The 17,880-nt window shown below is 43.4% G+C and overlaps 1 protein-coding gene across 9 annotated transcripts in view; it reads left to right on the top strand.

Annotated features, from left to right (window-relative positions):
* Positions 1-17,880, top strand: part of NEXMIF (neurite extension and migration factor) — a 1,570,947-nt gene that overhangs the window by 356,677 nt on the left and 1,196,390 nt on the right. The window contains exon 1 of one of the 9 annotated variants that reach the window (XM_069612579.1): positions 8,049-8,220. The exons of the other annotated variants lie outside the window; for them this stretch is intronic. The gene's annotated coding sequence lies outside the window, so the exon portion shown is untranslated. Of the gene's footprint in view, positions 1-8,048; positions 8,221-17,880 lie in introns of those variants that run through there. 9 annotated transcript variants of the gene reach the window in all.

The raw sequence follows: 17,880 nt of genomic DNA, 5'->3' as shown, positions 1-17,880 counted from the left end.
TTATTGCCATCAGTCAGTGAGTGAGCGAGTAAGCCCCTTCAGTAAGGGTCCATGAGTGATCCCCATTTTATCCAGTGTTTGACCTTTCATAGAAGAGAAAACACTACCTTTTAAAGGTGTGTGTATACCTTCCCCAAAGTAATTGGCCAATGTATATGATTAGACAATGTTCCAAAAATAAATTCACAGTAGACCTACCCCTCTGCAGTCCTTGGGCATATTAATGAAGGTGGCAGTCAGTTGGGAGAAACTTCTACACACTGTTTCACTCCCATTTAATGTGATGTCCTCTCAGAGATTTCATGCATTTAATATTACCACCTTCTCAAACATTACATTCCAACTAATGTGACCACTTCAAGAATCAGCTCCGCAGATTCCGCTCTCTGGTACGAATCAAATGATGCAGTCCTTATTAGATCATGAATAATTTCTGAATGACACATTTTTCCCTTTTACTCACTTCTACATTTATATTCAAATGAGCTTTCCATTGCAACATAATGGGGGCCGTCACTACGAACGTGAGGACATATGAAATACTAGAGCGCGCCCTTTCTTTGCTGAAAAATGCAAATTTGCCTAATTTGCATAATAAAACTAGATAAAAAAAAGTTTCTGGGCATCTAGCAGATGATTTTCACCTGAACATTTCGACACCCAAATTAGTATATTAAAAGGGCATTTTCTTTGATACAAAAATATAGCACTGTTTTTCTGCCTAGATACAGTACTAGGAACATGGTAATTTTCTATTGAGTTGGGACTGGAAATCTACTCTTGTTGATTCAGGCCTGGCACATATGGTCTTTGTGACCAAGTGCCTGGCTGATGAAAGAGCCTTTGTAATTTGAATATCTGTGGTTTTAGATGTTAGTTCTGTCTTCTCTTGAGAAGTTTCCAAACTTGTAGTCCTGTCAAGTGTTACATTCTTCCCTTCCGGGAGACCTGTGAGATGGTGTTGATAGATTAATCTGAAGAGGACCACTGACTCATCTGAACTGAAACTATTTTTTAAATGTTCAGTCCTAACAGACTTATAGGGCAAGTAATACAATTGAACACTTACTTTTTTTTGGCACAGTCTGGTTTGCTTTGCCTGTTTGAAGAAGGATCCTTATCTGCAGTGCACCGTTTCAAAGAGTTTATTAGCATGGGAAGAGAATGTATCTGTCCTATCATCGAATATGTTTTGGTTAGGGATATCTTTGTGAATTGAAAGCATTGCCATATGTCACAATTCAGTGCTACCTTTATTTAAAGTTGGTTTCAATCACAATGTTCATAAAACATCACAGTTCATATTGCATTGGCTTATCAAACCCTTATCAACAGTCCATATTGTCAACATCTGAAGGTTTCCTAACTTTTATTTCTGTGGAGGAAAATGAACACACAGCAGAAAAAATTAAAACCAGCTGTTCTTTCTTGAACTTATGTTCTCTTTCTCATCAGGTTAAGCAGTTGCTCATTTAAACCAAAATTGCAGGTTATTTTCAGGTTCTTGAAATGTTCATTATAGGCCTTGTCAGTAAGTTTTGCACGTGTTTCCCAACTGCTGTGCGCAGGCTGCAGCTTTCATATGGTTTTTACAATGAGCCCTTGCTCTGAATATTTTCTAATGAGTCAAAGCTCCCTACACCATGCACAAGACGATCCATAAGAATGATCTGGGCATTGGAAGAGAAGAACTTAAAAATTAATTGTAGAATTCTTAGATGAAAAGAAACGGTCAATGGTGCGATTTATGCAGCTCGGGGAAAAAGCTGAATCAATTTCGACTCCAAGTTTCTTGACAAGTTAAACTAGCACTAAAAGAGGACCCATACATGCTGGCCAAAAGTCTTTGGACAAGAGACCTGTCTCATCATGAGTAAGAACGATCTTTGTCTGGTTTCCATTTAGTTTGTACCGCTATGCGTTGATGGTTTCAAGACAATTCTTAAAATTGTATGTTGTCCCTTGTAAACTTTCTGCTGTTTATTGTTTATAACATGAAGAATACTCCATGTATGATCAAAATATGTATAAAACACTTGAAAAAAGAATTACTAGTATCTGATGAAGGGGACATATAATGGTTAAACAACAGTGGAGCAGTGTGTCGTACCCTGTGCGACAATGCATCTGACGGCCGATTCTTGTGATTAAAATCCACCTACAGTAAAAATTTCGACTTGTCCCAAGTGTTTATTCCCATTCAGTATAGTTCCCTGTTAGCATTCTTGGAAAAGTCTTTCCAGCAGCAGCCCATGGCCACAGTATCAAAGGCTGCAGAGAGAATCCAGAAAGACCAGGACAGCCATATCTGTTATGTCATCAATTTCACAGATGTCCTTTATTCCACTGATGAGTATGGACTTTGTACCCAAACCTGTGCGAAAGCAAGCTTGTAGTTTATATTTTTTGTTTTATTGCTAATAGCGCGAAACTAGGTCAAAAGCAGCAGAATGCTTTACAACAGGATTGTGCCAGAATTGGGCTTGGCATCTTATACAGTAACACAGTGCTGTTGTTGGAGGGAGAAGTGATTTTTATTCGTCCAGCAGGTATTGTTGAAAGAGCAACGTTTTTATGTTGTGCAGAACTGGAGGATGGTAGGGGCATGCGAGTCGTCTTTTGTGGGCTAGTTTTGACTCCAACCTTATGGTTTTGTAATGTGAGATGTGAGAGCCTCCCGAGGTGAGGTGTGGAGTTTAGCCGCCAAGTATGTTGGTGTTCAATATGAGACTGCTTTGTAGGTGATGCATGCAGTTTGAATATGATCCTGGCGGGAGGTGGAGACCGTGAAGCGTGCACAGTATTGGGGAGACAGTTGAATTTGCGGGCAACTGTTAATGAGGCGGGCTGCAACGTGGTGTGCTGATTGAGGGGGGACAGATGAGCGGCTAGAAACTCAGTAAGGAGTGCATTTTCCACATAGGTGTGTGTGATAACGAGAGCTTGGACCGCTGTATGGATTTCGTTTGGAGGAATGAAGAGTTTGATTTTGTGGAGTGTGTGGATCTGTAGCCAAGCGGTTTGTGCCTTTCTGGCTATGTGCTTTTGAAAGGACAAGCTATTGTCAAAAATGAGGTACAGCGATCCGTCAGCGAGGATGGAGGGGAGCATTTGGTGATAAACATTGTTGAAGGCAGCTGAGAGGTCTAAGAGGACTGGCAGACACGAGTCCCCAGTGTAGGTGATTCTGAGCGCATCTTACACCACTTGGATGGTTATAGTCTCAGTGCTACATTTGGGTCTGAAGCCCCAGACTTGTAAATGCGGAGGAGGTCAAGCTAATCTATTTTGGCAAATAATTGGGTCGCAGCTACTTTTGCGATACGATTCCCGGTGAACAGGAGGCTTGTGATGGCTCTGTAGTTGGCTAGGTCCTCAGAGTCAAGCAATGGTCTTTTGAGTAGGGGTCGTATGAGACCTATCTTCAACATGTCTGGAAATGCACCTCCATTGAGGGAGAAGCTCACAATACAGAGGAGTGCGTTAAGTGCTAGTCCAGTGAGTTGTATAATGGGGGAGGTTGGGAGGAAGTAATCGTGTAAGTAGCAGGTTTGAGTGAAGTATGTCAGAGAGATCCTTAGGATTGAGGATGGTGAAGTTTGTCCAGGAGGACAGCGCCTGGGGCGATGTGGATAGCAGGGCTCTGTCTTGTTTTGAGCCATCAATGTGTCCTCTGATTTTAGCAATTTTGTTAATGAAGAAGGTGTTTATTCCTTTGTAGGCTTGGACAATATGGACCAAGTGTCATCTGTATATTTTTGGGCTAATGGTGCTATACAATATATATCTCAGTGTGAGTTAAATGCTCAGTTGTAAGCCGCCAACTACATGTGAGATGTCACAAACACCTTTATTAATCAGGTGTTACTTATCAATATAAGACATTGATCAAAATAAAGTGCATATATAGGATTTATCTTTTGAGAATACACACAGTGTTGTAAATAACAAAATGTAAAAAAAATAAACAAACACGTAGTATATGCAATAATGCCCCAGTAGGGCGTGAAACGGGTTCCGTGTGTGTTCTTTCTGTGCCCTCTACTTGCCAGGGCTTTTAAGATGACTTAAGAATAAAACTTCAAAGACTTTTGACACAAATTTTGAAGTATGGAGCATTATATTTGGGAATGCTGAGTACGACCTCTGCACGTTGGAGTGCATTTCTTTGTGATATCTTAATGTGAACAATATGGTCTCATCCTATATAGATTTTGAAAATATATCGATAGGTCTCTAAAACTCAACATATTGCCCAGCCCTATTCCTTTGCATTTCTCCCGTGAAGCCGGCACCTCTGGGGCAGGTGTAGGCTTGGTGCAGTGCTTGACTAATTTGTATAAAGGCTGGTTCCTGTTAGAGGTGGCTTTAATGGTGGAAGTGTAGTTGATGCAAGGAATACCTTTCCTGAAAACACTTGAATATCGGTGGCTACCTATCTTTCAAGTAAGGTAGCAATAGGTAAAAAATGTGATGGGGAAATTTGGGTCCGATTTGGGAGGTAGCATTTGGGTAGCAACCTCCTTTTCAATGAGCTTCCACAAGTAGGGTAGCTGGGAAATTGGTCACAAATTTGCCATTACATTTTTGTCCCAAGACACGTTTTTAGTAGGGGGTTTTTCATCTCTACCCTTAGTTTGGTGGGTACCACACCTTGTGAGGAGGACAATTTTAAAACCTAAGATCAAGCAGTAAGGATTATTCTGCTGGTCTTCATTGTATGTACCTGGGCAGAGATCACACAATGAACCAGTCCCTTTGCTGGTCCTGACCAATATATACCACTGATGGAAGAAAGACTTTTGATAGAGGCGTAATCTCTCTAATCATCCTGGATGAAGTAAAGACATTTAAGAAGGTAGCTTTGTTTGCATCTTTTTTTGCAATATAGCAATGAAGGGAGTCACAAAAAAGGAGAAGCTGGAAAAAAAAGTCAACGGTAATTGGCTTTCACAGGTAATTTAACACTTTGAAAGTCTCTTTAGTGGGCTTTGCCACAGAGTCTCTTCTATTTGAGTAAGAGTTACATGTTGCTAGTTGAGTCAGTATTTTATAGTTTCTTAATGTGGCAAAGTAGATGCCTTGATGGATCTGTACCGTGGTCTTACATTCTTTAACTGCAGACAGAATTCAAAATCTGCAAAAACCCACGGGTTGGTTCGTTTTGTTGTGGTAAAATGTGCCAAGTTTTGTGGTGAAATCTGATCAGAACTTGATGCAAGATTGAGATTGAGCAATTTTAGATTATGCAAAGGTTTATGAACAATGTGCCCAGTTTATGTAGCGGTTACTGATCTCCATAGTCGACTTGTAATTTCCTGATGATTTGATTGGCTGGGTATTATTTCAGTTTGAGATTAACTTCAAAATGTAGAGGACAATGATCAGACCATACTAGTTGATTAATAGATAACATTCCATCCAGCAATTGACCATGGGTATGCGTAGCCAGAGTTACTAATGGATGAAATCCACAGTACAACCCCACTCCCACTTTCATCCTTCCTGCCCATAGCACCTGAAGAGGTCTCTAAAGCTTTCCGCTCTATGAAGGTCTCATCCTAACAGGTGCTCCCTTGCTCATCTAGAACCATTAAGGGCAACATCTCTCTCGCCTCGGCTATTGCCAACTTCTGTAACCACTCCTTCGGCACTGGCTCTTTCCCCTCTATCCCTCAAGCACTATCTTGTGTACCCTGTCCTAAAAAAGCTGTTTGCTGACCCCTTCTGCCCGGCTAGCTATCGCCCTATCTCCACCACCCCCCTTCCTGGGTAGACTCTTGGAGAAGTTGGCCCTATTCCCAACTGATCCTTCATACTGAACTTGTTGGTTGCCTCCATCACCATCAATCTGGATTCCGGGCATCCAGATGTATGGAAACTGCTCCATGAAGACATGCTCGCAAATCTCTACTCTAACTCACCATCTGTTCTCATTCTCCTCCATCTCTCCTCCGCCTTTGACATGGTCAACCATTCTATCCTCATAAAACGGCTCTTTGATACCATTGGCATCACGGACCGGGCACTGGGCTGGCTGACCTTTCCTCACTAACCACCCTTCCCAGCTGCAACTGGGCCCTTTTTCTTCCACCACCTCACTCTCTACCTGCAGCATCCCCCAGGGTTCTATCCTATCGCTGTGGCTCTTCAATATGTAGATCTTGCCCCTCTGGCTCACCTAAAGCATCCTTCTCTCCTCATTTCCAGTGTTATGCTGATGACACACAGCGTTCCTTCAAACTTCCCTCTACTACCTCCTCCTTCTCTCCCATCCCTGATTGTCTGACCGCCATCGAGGCATGGTGTGCGGCTAACGATCTCTGTCTTAATGTCAGTAAGTCGAGATCCTACTTATTGGGACACCTGTGCCCTGTTTCCCTCCTACACTCGTGCCACCCTCCTTGGGCCCTCTACCCTCACCATCCTGTGAGGCCAAAAACCACAGGGCCATCTTCAACTCCTCTCTCTCCTTCACCCCTCACATCTTGGACCTTACCAGGAAGGCCAACTTCCAGCTTCACCCTCTAAGAGGCATTCTCCCTTTCCCCCAGAAGCTCAATGTGTCCAGAGCTCTGGTCCTCTGTAGGATGTACTACGGCAACCTCTTCCTTATCCTCCCCCTTTGCTCCTACGTCCCCTTCAGCTAATCCAGAATAGGGCTGCCAGACTTATCCTTTGCCTCAAGCCCAGGGAACGTATCTTTCCTGCCCTAAAATCTCTCCACTGGCTCCCGCTGGGCGCAAGGATCAAATCCAAGACCCCCTGCATCATCCACAAGGCTTTCCGGGGCCTGGGACCACGTTATCTCCAACTTTCCCTAAATACTTCCCTGCTAGAGCCCTCTGCTCCTCTAACGCCAACGCTTCTCCAAACAGAGAGTGGGAGGCAGGACTCTCTGTTTGGCTGAGGCCACTCTTTGGAACAGCCACCCTGCCCTTCTCAGACTTGAGCCGAACCTCCTTAAATTCTGGCACATTATCAAAACTCTGCTTTTCTCTACCTCTTTCCCTCTTTCCCTTCCCTGCTAATCGTCCCACTGCCAATGAAACTGGCGGCCTGGTGCTTCATGAACCTCGCAGGATACCAGAACCCTCTACCTAGTCAACACCAGCACCCTCCCCCCTTCAGGACTGCCCTTGCGGGCTCACTGCCTAGCGGCGGTGCATCCCACCATTTGGATTCCTCGGCCTTAGCACTTAGCCAGTGGCCTCCTGTCTTTGCCCCCTTGGCACTTCCCGGGCTTCTACCAGCACATGGCCATACTCTGCTCCTCCCCTCCCATTCCTGCACTGCTCTTCACTGTACGTGCACAATCGCATGTCACAAGGTTTAGTAGGACCACAATCGTATATTTACAGTTTTTGACACTGTCATTTACTCCATTTGCTCCCTCCCCACGTTTGCCTTGTGGCACCTGGAAACATGTTGTATAGGCGCCTAACAAATGCTCAAATAAATAAATAAATAAATAAATAAATAAATGGAAAGGAATCCAGAAGTATTACCTTAAATATACTGTCTTCCTCTGTAACTACAAGTTCTAATTATTTACCTTAAATAACTTTAAGAGGACTAAATCTACCCTTAAAAATCAGAGCTTATTTAAAAGAACTAACTTTCTTGTTTGGGACTGCAAGTCCCATAATCCTATAAGTATTGGGAAGAGGACTGAAGAGGCATGAAGTAGTAGTAGTCAGGCATTTAAGCCTAACAGCCCACACCTGAAGGAACCTGGGAGGCATAACAGGCCCCCTTAGGTGCAGACAATGAGAAGGAGCTAGAACTGTGACTGGGGTGCGTGCTGTAGTAGCAGAGGCGGAAATAAAAAGGCATGGATCTGGCAAACCATGCAGAAGTGGGAGAACCAAAGGGATTCCGAAATGTGGATACAGCAGATTTCGCCTGCTTGTTCTGAGAGTGTCCTGTTCCCCCAAACTCTGAAGTGTAGAGGCTACGCAGCTGAAGGCGTGCAGAGAGGCTGTCTTTCCCCATGCGAGCCTAATTGCCGTATTTGCCGTGCAGGGAACGTGTTGGAGACAGAGGCGAGGAGCTGTTGTCGAGCCGTGGGTCTCAGGAGCAAGAGGGGCTCCTTAAACGAGTGTCCGGTCCGGAGACACCTTCAACGAGGAAGGGTGTGTGTCCCTGTGAAGCCAGAAGCAATAGAAGTTGTGGTAGAGGTCGTGGAAGTCATGCACAGAACAAGGATTACAGAAGCCGGTGAGTGAAACCTGGCATTCTGATTCCTTGCGGAGCACTGCCAGCAACAGTATCAAATTTCCTATTCACTTGCGTAAAGTCGAAAGCAAGCTAAAGTGTGAAGCTTTACTAGGGGAATAATGGAACAGTAGCACTCACGTGTGTCGGGTAATTATCATTTACTCGCGTGACAAGCAAACACAGCCAAAGATCATTGTTAAACCCTTAAAAGACTGTAAACCTTATGAAGAATTGGTTGCGTCTCTCATTATGATGAGTAAATATTGAAAATGCCATTGCTGAACATTTAACTTTGTTAAGACCATTGTTAAACCTTTAACATTTCAAAACTACATAAAGTGGTTGTGTATGCCTAATTGTGCATTCCAAAGGAAGACTGAACTCTATCCCTTTTTTCACGCGGTTATTCATTTCTTATAGAAGAAGTTAAACATTGTATCTGCAATTGAAGAAAAGAGCAAGCATTGCCCAAGCCAAGAGTCTCCCCATACTAAGATTGAAAGCAGCCTTTCTCAAAGCCAAAAAGCAATCTATTACTGTGAACCCAGTAACAGTTCACCCTGGCCTAAGGTACAAGTATGCAAGCATTACCTGAAGCCAAGGGAATGGTACCAAGACCTCTGGTTAATTACTTGGGCTAACAGCTGGCAGAGAGGTGAAGGCAAAGTTAGGGAAGGGAAGCTTGCTGCTTGTAAAGATTATCTGAAGTTAACACAATGTATATTGCCAAAGACTGTGAAAGAAAGGGAGATGTGGGTCATACAGGCACAATTAGGTTGTTACTGTGGCAGACAGACAAGAAAGGCAAAGAGGCTGCCTCCTTTTAAGAGAGAGATTCAGAGGAAGAGTGCCCTTGCCTACTTGAAGGTGTTGAAGTAGTTTAAAGTGAATCTTGTCAAAATCTGTCTTGAATCAAAAATTACTGAATCTGTGGTAGTAGTCCAATGCACTGAAGCTATGGTTATGTATCTGGTTGTCAGTAGATGCAACATTTCAGTAGTCTAAACAAAGTGGAGTACCATGAGGCAAAGGAGGCTGTTCTCATGGTAATCCTGAGTAGAAGCGAAGTGGTTGAAGTAGAAGCAGCGGCACTGTGAAGTCATCCTGACAAATATACCTATTGTGAATCCTAATCTTATAACTAATGACATATTGTTTACCAAGAACTATGTTTAACTAACAGTGATAGAAGTTGCATTTATTGTGAACTGTGGCAAGCCTTCCTGGATTACTAGAAGTGGTGACAAAGCATTGTGGCTGGGATTACCATTGGTGTTCTGAGGAAGTGGAAAGTCCATATTTCACCTAGGAGAAAAGATTTGCTATTGTTGGAACTTCGGTTTGAAAATGTTTAGTTTGACATTGAAACATCAAGAACTGATTTGGGAATACCTTGCATGCAAGTATTTCCTTATTTGTTTCTTTGGTTGAACATTGGAACAGAATTAACTTTGAATCTTGGGGAATGGAATCCACCCAGGTTATTGAAAAGTTATCAAGAAACTCTGAATGTTGTTCATTTGAATTGCCATGTATTTTCTTTGTATGTGTGGTGTTTAGTGTTAGGGCCAGACATCCTGCGGTAGAGTGTTTCTCTTTAGCTCAAACAGTTGTCCGCCTTGCATTGCTGTCCCCTCACAAGTAACACCTTTTGAGTGATCCTAATTTATAAACACTTCTACACTTAGTGCATTTAACCGCAGTCAGGTCTGCACTTTTGAAGGGACTGGTTTATAATACTTGTTACATTTTGACTACATACAAATTCCTCAAAAACATTGAGGTTAGTTGGAACCATTTTAAATTTCCTACCCATGTTACATTTGAATCTGTGATTAAGATATTTGGAGCTCATTAATGTATATTTCCTTTTTCTTGCCCTAGAGTTATTCTGGAATGACAACAACAGTTTCTCCCATAAATGAAACAAGAAAGAATCTCTGGACATCACTAGCCTTGGGATTCCCTTGATGAAAATCAAATCCTGCATTCAAATAGGGGATTTGAACATATTGGGCTATATGCCTTGTGCAGTCGCTTTTAATAGTTCTCAAACACACCATTGATTTGAGACTTTCATTTTCTAAGTTTTGTGTCATTCATGTTTAGTAGGGTAATGTTTTTTGCCTTTGTGAATATTTATGTACTGCAACAGTAATTCTTTTTGTCTTTTGGGTCAAATTGTTTTTGCACAATAATTACATAGACATTGTGTGACATACTTAGTTGGTATGTGTTAGGATGTTACTGTTGTGAGAGAATATTGTAATTTCATAAAATAGTTCTTTGATAGATGAAATCGAAATGAAATACAAGTTAATTATCAGAAACTACACATTGGTATAATCATTTTTGATAGGCAAGAGTTACACATGTGCAGCCATTGCTTGGGTAAGCTTCACATTTTATCACCTGTTGTTTTTAATATTTAACTTGCACACTAGCTGATAGTCATTTGAGTTTGATTCAATTGGTAGCCCAATGTGATTTCGGTGTATTTGGGCACCCCCCCCCCCTTTAGTCAAATTTAGAGGAGGCCAACTGTGCCATAAATTTAGATTTTTATTCAGTTTTGGTAGATTTAGTCTTTCGTGACAGCAAGGTTTAAAATAATAATCCACATTCCATATGCATTACAGGGATAACAGTTGCGTTAAAAAAAAGAAAAAATGTATAAAGCATGTATCATGTAAATAGAAGGAACAACAAAAAGTAGTTTACAGAACCCAGTGTTGTTAAAATACAGAATTTGATTTGCCAACAGCTTGGCCCTGATTTCGCACAGTGCTTTATGAAATACCCAATATAATTTAAAACTTAATACAGAAATGTATCTTCCAAATCACGTTACACCCTTGACCCCCCCTACACACGAACCAGATGGAGCTGCTCATATAAGGTGCATGGGTATGACCCAAGGGAGCCCCCGTTATTGCTACTGCACAGAGACATCCTTACTCGCAGCCCCGTAGGTCAACCTAGAAGCCTATCTCTGTTGGACTCCATGCTGATCTTTGGTGCCACTCTGCGTAGATAAAACCTGCCTCAGACTTGGCGATATTGCCTTGAAAATCCCCCAGAAGAAGGGACATAGCTGCAATCCCGTTGTCTGAGAGACCGTCCGTAGGTGGGGTTTAATGCATCTTGACATTAGGTTGTCCTACTCTCGCCATGTGAGAACGAAGTGTTGCACATTTTCATCTGTGCCATAACTATAAGGATCACGGGGTAGCAAACCTGCTAGGTTGCTGTGCTGGGTGGACTGTGAGTTCTTTATGGCGAGGGCGGGTGAAGGAGCATTCTGTTAGGATGGATTTGGGGGTTTTGTTTATTATTCAGATTACTTGTAGAACACAAACAACCACTATTGAGGTGCTCCCTTGACGCGAGAGGAGAAGAGAGGAGAGAAGATGGCACAGTGGACACCACTTTAGAGTGGAGAGCAGAATATTGATGACCTCCTGGTTCTGCCACCTCTTTGATTTTTCTGCAGTATGGTAGTGCTATTTTAATAAGAACCATTTTCCAGAACTCCAATTGGTTTAGAAAGGTTTGCTAGGCAGACTTTGTTTGGTAGATATTGCTTTGCAATTCACAATAGGCAAAAGACCCAAAACCTACAGACACCTCTGAGTGGTCATGATGAGCTAGTATAAAATGCATAAGAGAATGCTGTGAAATTCCTGAGGAAAACTGGGTGTGAGGTTCCTAATTTGTTCATTTTAGGAAATCTGGTGGTAGGGCTTCTGTGTAATCTAACTGCCATTAAACGAAGAGGCCGGCATAAGGGGAAGTGATGATTTGCACAAGTTTATCATCAAGTAAAAAGAGTGCTCACTACAGGGATTTGCCCACCTGCCAATTGGACAGTAAGGCTTAATACAAGGCGCCTATTGCTTTCTAGAAAAGGTGCCTTGGCAGAAGAGCACAATGGTTATGGAGAAACAAATGATCTAGAATGATTGAAGGAAGCATGTGGGCACTGCAGGACTAAAGGGACATCTGAAGTATTGCCTAGATAGCGTGCTCGACATGTGTGCGACATGGAAGAGAGTAAATGATTCTACCCACAAGTGTTGTGATGAATCCCTGGAATCCGCCCCTAGGGTCAGGATCAGGATCAGGTAGCGGTTGACGGCCCCTGGCCATGGGGGCATAGATCATCACCGGGGAATCGGTGATGACTCGCCAGTCAATGTAGAAGAATCCTTTCAGATTTCCGTATAGCGCTGCATGCAGGATTCCCCACTTCTAAATGCTGTAATAAAAGCTGCATTTTTATGGTACTCTATTATTAGATCTTGGGAAGATGAAGGGAAGGGGTTCAAACTTGCAAAGTAAAGCTAGCCCATGTCAGATACCATCCCAGGTTAGTAGAGTTGGAGAGTAGAGTTGCTACATTTCAATTTAGCACTTTGGATTCAGGTAACGTGCAGGAAATGAGGCTTTCCAGTTGGGTTGAGGAGCCAGACAGGATTACAGGTGTCCATGTTGCTGAGTATCGTTTTGGGAAATGTGTAATTTTGGTGCAGGCACAGCCACAGCCAAGGCTGACAAACCATAGCAATAAAGAAAGAGCAGGACCCTCTATCCATTGAATGCTCATTAATTCACAAGTGCAGAGCAGCAGTCATTCTATTTAGCTTTATCAAGTGCTACTTTACAAACTTGCGTTAACACTGTTCTTTTATTGGAATGCCCCCAGGGCGGGGGAAGCAACCAGTCACAAAGCTTGGATCACGGTCTGAATCCCATGATCCAAGCCCGCATTCCGAGCAACCTTCCGGCTGCTTTCCCCCACCCGGCCATCGTACCCTTGCCTTCCAATTTCCCGTCCCTCCGACACTGAGCCCCACTTACCTGGGTACTTCAGCAGCAGCCGCCACTGCTGCTGCTCCGTGACCCTGCTGACAGCCAGGGAATTGGAAAAGGGGCTCCATATGGAGCCCCGCCTAACTGATCCATGGCAGCTATCTTGGGTAAGTATGTTGTTTCAATGAACGGGACACCACAAGGAGTACCGTTCATTGAAACAAAATACTTTGCTCTTAGCACCTCTGGTTTCCCGATTGCAACCCCGGAGTGCTAATAGCCATATGCACCCATTCCACTGGCAGTATCAGGTAGTAACGGCACTGGGACCCTAGTTAAAGGCCCTTGTTACGTTCGGGCCTATTAACCCGGGCCACGGCTGTTACCACCTGGTCCAGCCTATGGAACAGGTGCTTATGGCTTAAATATGTTTTATTATCAGTTGATTGGAAACACAAATTCATGAGTCCATTCTGACCTTAACAGTGATTCCATCTAATTTTGATATCTCCGCTACCCAGGGCTTTAAGTGGGCCCAGCTAGCAGGGGCTCAGCCTCAGCAGTCTCCCAAAAAGTTCCCTTTGCTCCCACCACCCCAAAGGCAATGAAATCCACGTTTGATTTTTTTCACTTTTTAGATATCCCGCTTCACTACCGGGATTCGAACCCAAGGCCTGCCGGTGACAAACCAGTGTCACATCTAACTGTGCTATTTGATAGGTGCTGGACTGCTTTTGTTTCATTCAGTAGACTGACTGCCACATAAAGCCTGTTAGGGTTGTATGTGGTAAGAGGTCTATTGAATAAAACAGTAGCAGTCCAACAGCTACCAAATAGCACAGTGCTGTGCTATTTGATAGGTGCTGGATTACTTCTGATTTCATTTTTTTTTCATTATGGGCTGAATGAAACAAAGGAAATCCAGCATCTACCGAATCGCACAGTCCGATGTTACACTGGCTGGTTACTGGCAGTGCTTGGGTTCGATTCCCCAGCACGGGAAACGCAAAAAAGGATATTTTCTAGCAGTTGGGGTAGTAGTGGTGGGTGATTACATTTAATGACCACCATTAGTGTGTCATTGTCCCCCACAGCATGCACATTTATGCAGCCGAGGCTGCATAAAACTGCATGCTGTGTGGGACACACTAATGATGGTCATTTCAATGCATATTCTTTCAGCTAGATCCACTTCTTCATGCTCTGGAGATCCAAGTGACGGGAGTGCAACAATACAAAAGATATAGATTTGGGCACTAACTCATATATTTTTCTGTCTTCAGATTCGTCCTCGAAGTTGTTTGTTTTGCAATGTTTCAAAATAGCATAAGACTTTCTATTGTGTTAGTTGTTAATGTGTGCAGATTGGTGCTGGTGAGTATTAACATTTTTGAAAACGTTTGGGTTCCACACCTTGCACTGACATGCACAGCACACTTCGGGCTAAGCCCATCATTTAGCCCGCACACCCTCGTTACCGCCCCTCCTCGATTTCTTTTCACCCCACTCTAAGCAATGCCGCTACCCATGTTTCATGGCCGAGCTAAATGTATGTCAATATTGAAAATGATGTTATCCCTCGGAGAGGAGAAGGTGACACATTGAAAGCAGATCCTTTAGCCAATACATCCTAAACACAATAACCCTGAGCAATGGAAGATATACATATTAAAAATGCTGCACTCTGGTCTCTCTCAATTACAAATGACCCTGTGATTTTATTTTAAAAAAAGAATATTTGCCATTTGTAAATTAACATATCACCATTGCTTGCAAGACAAACGTGCATTGCCAAAGCCAGCAGTTTGGTAGGCATGGGAAAGGCTCTTGTTAACAGGTCATTGATGGTAGCAGGTACAAAATGGTGTGAGCACCTGGGAATCCAATAACAGTGCATTGGAAATGCTTAATACTTATACACAAGCCAAAACTATTGGCTTTAGGAATTCTGTTTTTTTACATGACTTCAGTGAAGGACATGCATAGTGCTTATACATTGAGTGGCTGAAGGCAGTCCTGGTTTAGACATTATTACATCATTGGCGTGCTTAATGATCCAATTAAGCCATTAAGTCTCATAAGACTGCTTTGAAAAAACACTGGCAGACACTTTGAGTGCAAAGTGTGATGGTAAGGCTTGATTAAAGCCAGCTCAAAGAGTTCCCATGAAACTGTTTTGGGCGGGGATTGGCAGGAACTGGGTGAGAATGGTCATGGGGATTAGCATGTCCATGGGCAGTCAATGGGTGAGCAAATGACCAACAACACCTACACGCTTTGTGTCCCTCTGCATATGCCAATTCTCCCTATCTGTACTCTAATGCAATAGTTTTGGCTTCTAGGTGACACTAGAGCACAACCTAGAACACTTTTTTAGTTTATCCCAAACTAAAAGATGTATAGTTTTCCATGGACATAGACATATCCCTTCATTTTCCTAATATCTACTCACTGTCACATAGTCGAGTGGGGAGCACAAAGAGGCTGGGCTCGAAGTGGTATAACGGAACCTAATTTCCTAACGCAACTAGGTATTTCAGAATAAAAAGGGGTAAGGAACAATTAAAGTTTTAAAATCGGTCTTGGTAAATTGGTAAATTCCCACCTCTCATTTCAGTCTGGGTTAGTTGTGGATTACTAGGGATTCATAAACAGTGTTTCTTTCAGTCTCAGTTCTGGGCTTTAGTGTTTCCCACACCCTTCTTCCCAACTATCTTTTCTGGGGTTACAGGGGTCCTGAACCCTATATGTGTTCATCACCATGCAAAGTCTTGCTGGTCTCTCCAGAGGGCCTAGCTGGGGCGGCAGCACTTTTACTGTGCTCTTCTTCCTAAGGTATCTTGGCAGGGGCTGATTGCCTTCCTCACTTGGGATCTTGATGTCCGCCCCCCCACCCATGGCCTCTTTACACCTCCACTGATCACCCTCCTCATCACTCCACCAGGTTGTTTCTCCTACTGCCTCTAGTACCTGCCCTGGGCGAGAGACACCCTCTCCTGCCTTGATATATCAGAATGTCCTCCTCCCCCGTTTCCTGAAGTCTTCTCATCTCCTGCCCACTTTCTCCAATCACCTCCTGATGTTCGCCAACCTCTGCCTTGCTTTCTCCAAACACCTTCTGATATTCTACCACCTCCTCTTGATTTTCTCGATGTACCCCAGCCTCTTCCTTAATTCCTCCAACCATCTGCCCCCCTCCTTCTCATCTCCAACCTCCCCTGCAAACATTGACCGACTCTTGTAACACTTTCCAAGTCATTCAACCGGACACCCACTCTCGTCTCCAACCTCCCCTCCAAACCTTATTGACCAACTCTTGTAACACTTTCCAAGTCATTCCACCTGTCTGCTAGAACTTTCTTCTCCAAGCTCCCAAACCAACTGACTGAGTTCTGGTCTTTTATACGGGTTTGGCCTTGCCTTCCAACTTCTATCTGGTGAAGGGGGGGCGGGTCGGGTGTGTTGGCTGGAATGGGGATTGATTTTTGGGCTTTGACAATGGCTTGCAACTTGGGATTGGCCTGTCCCTGATCCTGGGCACTACCCTCTCTGCCGAACCCTGGTATGTGGTAGACAACACGCCCTCTTGGTTACCTAACCGGTGCATCTCAACTTTTGGAGAATAAAGGAGTTTTAACAAATGCTCAGTTACACATGAAATTATCTGGAGATGTGCACAATCACATCACTGCCACCCCGTATGCCTTTCTTTTGCTGTGGCCTGCTATCAGGAGGGTCAACATGTACATGGTACTAACCTGACCCAATGCAGGGCACTGAGGTAGGCATAGGCACCAATATCTCTATCAAGGATAAAAAGGATCACTATGTTTCACCAAACTTTCAGAAGTTGGATGGCGCAGGGTCCTTGGCCGGATTCCCAGAGAGGCTGCAGCAGTGGAGGTGCTGGGTTTTCCCAGACTGTTGGCTCTTTCAGTGAAGAATGACCTTGTGTTACTGTTCGGTGAGGGCGGTGGCTTTCTGTCTCGCCTTTATTTTTGGAGTATTAGCCGTGCAGATGGATTACAAAAACATTCCGTAGAAAGGGAAATCGTAATTACCCCATCTGCGCTAGGTGGAAGTTGATTAATACATGTTGTCCAAATGGGAAACCGTATCAGGTGAGGGCGATTGTAAGACCTGAAATCCTTCTGCAAGCAGCAAACAGTAGATTAAATGGAGGTTCTGCAAGAGCGTGGGGATGAAAGCAAATGTTTGCTGTGTGTTAGTACTGTCCCCATTTGTTATGTTTATTTATTGGAAATGCGCACATAGCCATAAAAGAAAGTGGCGCTCCATAGTAATGTTAAGATGTAATAAAATAACCATTACGAAATCAGCTGGCAATTAAACATTAATGTTATGCTACAGAAGTCATAAAGCGTGTTATTTTAAAAAAAATAAGAATACTATTAATGTGTAATGGGATTTGAATTGGTAGAAAATCTGCTCTTTTATAATATTTTATGGGTATTTTTCAAAAGAATCCTCCACGTTATTAGTGCTACCGTCCAAGGGGAAAAGTCGTACATGCAAGAGGTAAACAGCCTTGAACTAAAATCTAGGCTCCTTGAACTAAAATCTAGGCTCCTGGACCGGATGGATGGGAATGAGGCCTCCTTGCTCATGCTCCTGGACCTGTAGGCGGCCTTTGACCTGGTTGACCACTCCATCTTGGTCACCCGGTTAATGGAAGTTGCCAGTTTCTCACCATCAGCGGCCCAGTGGACATCATCCTTTCTTAAGAACCGAGAAAGAGTCTTCTTCGAGGAGGCAGTAGCTCCTCCTATGATATTGAATTATGGAGTCCCGCAGGGGGCATAATCCCTGTTTGTACAATATTTTCAC

Source organism: Ambystoma mexicanum, chromosome 5p (assembly GCF_040938575.1).
Source record: "Ambystoma mexicanum isolate Mex_15411 chromosome 5p, UKY_AmexF1_1, whole genome shotgun sequence".
NCBI lineage: Eukaryota > Metazoa > Chordata > Amphibia > Caudata > Ambystomatidae > Ambystoma > Ambystoma mexicanum.
This window is presented reverse-complemented; position numbering and strand designations above follow the sequence as displayed.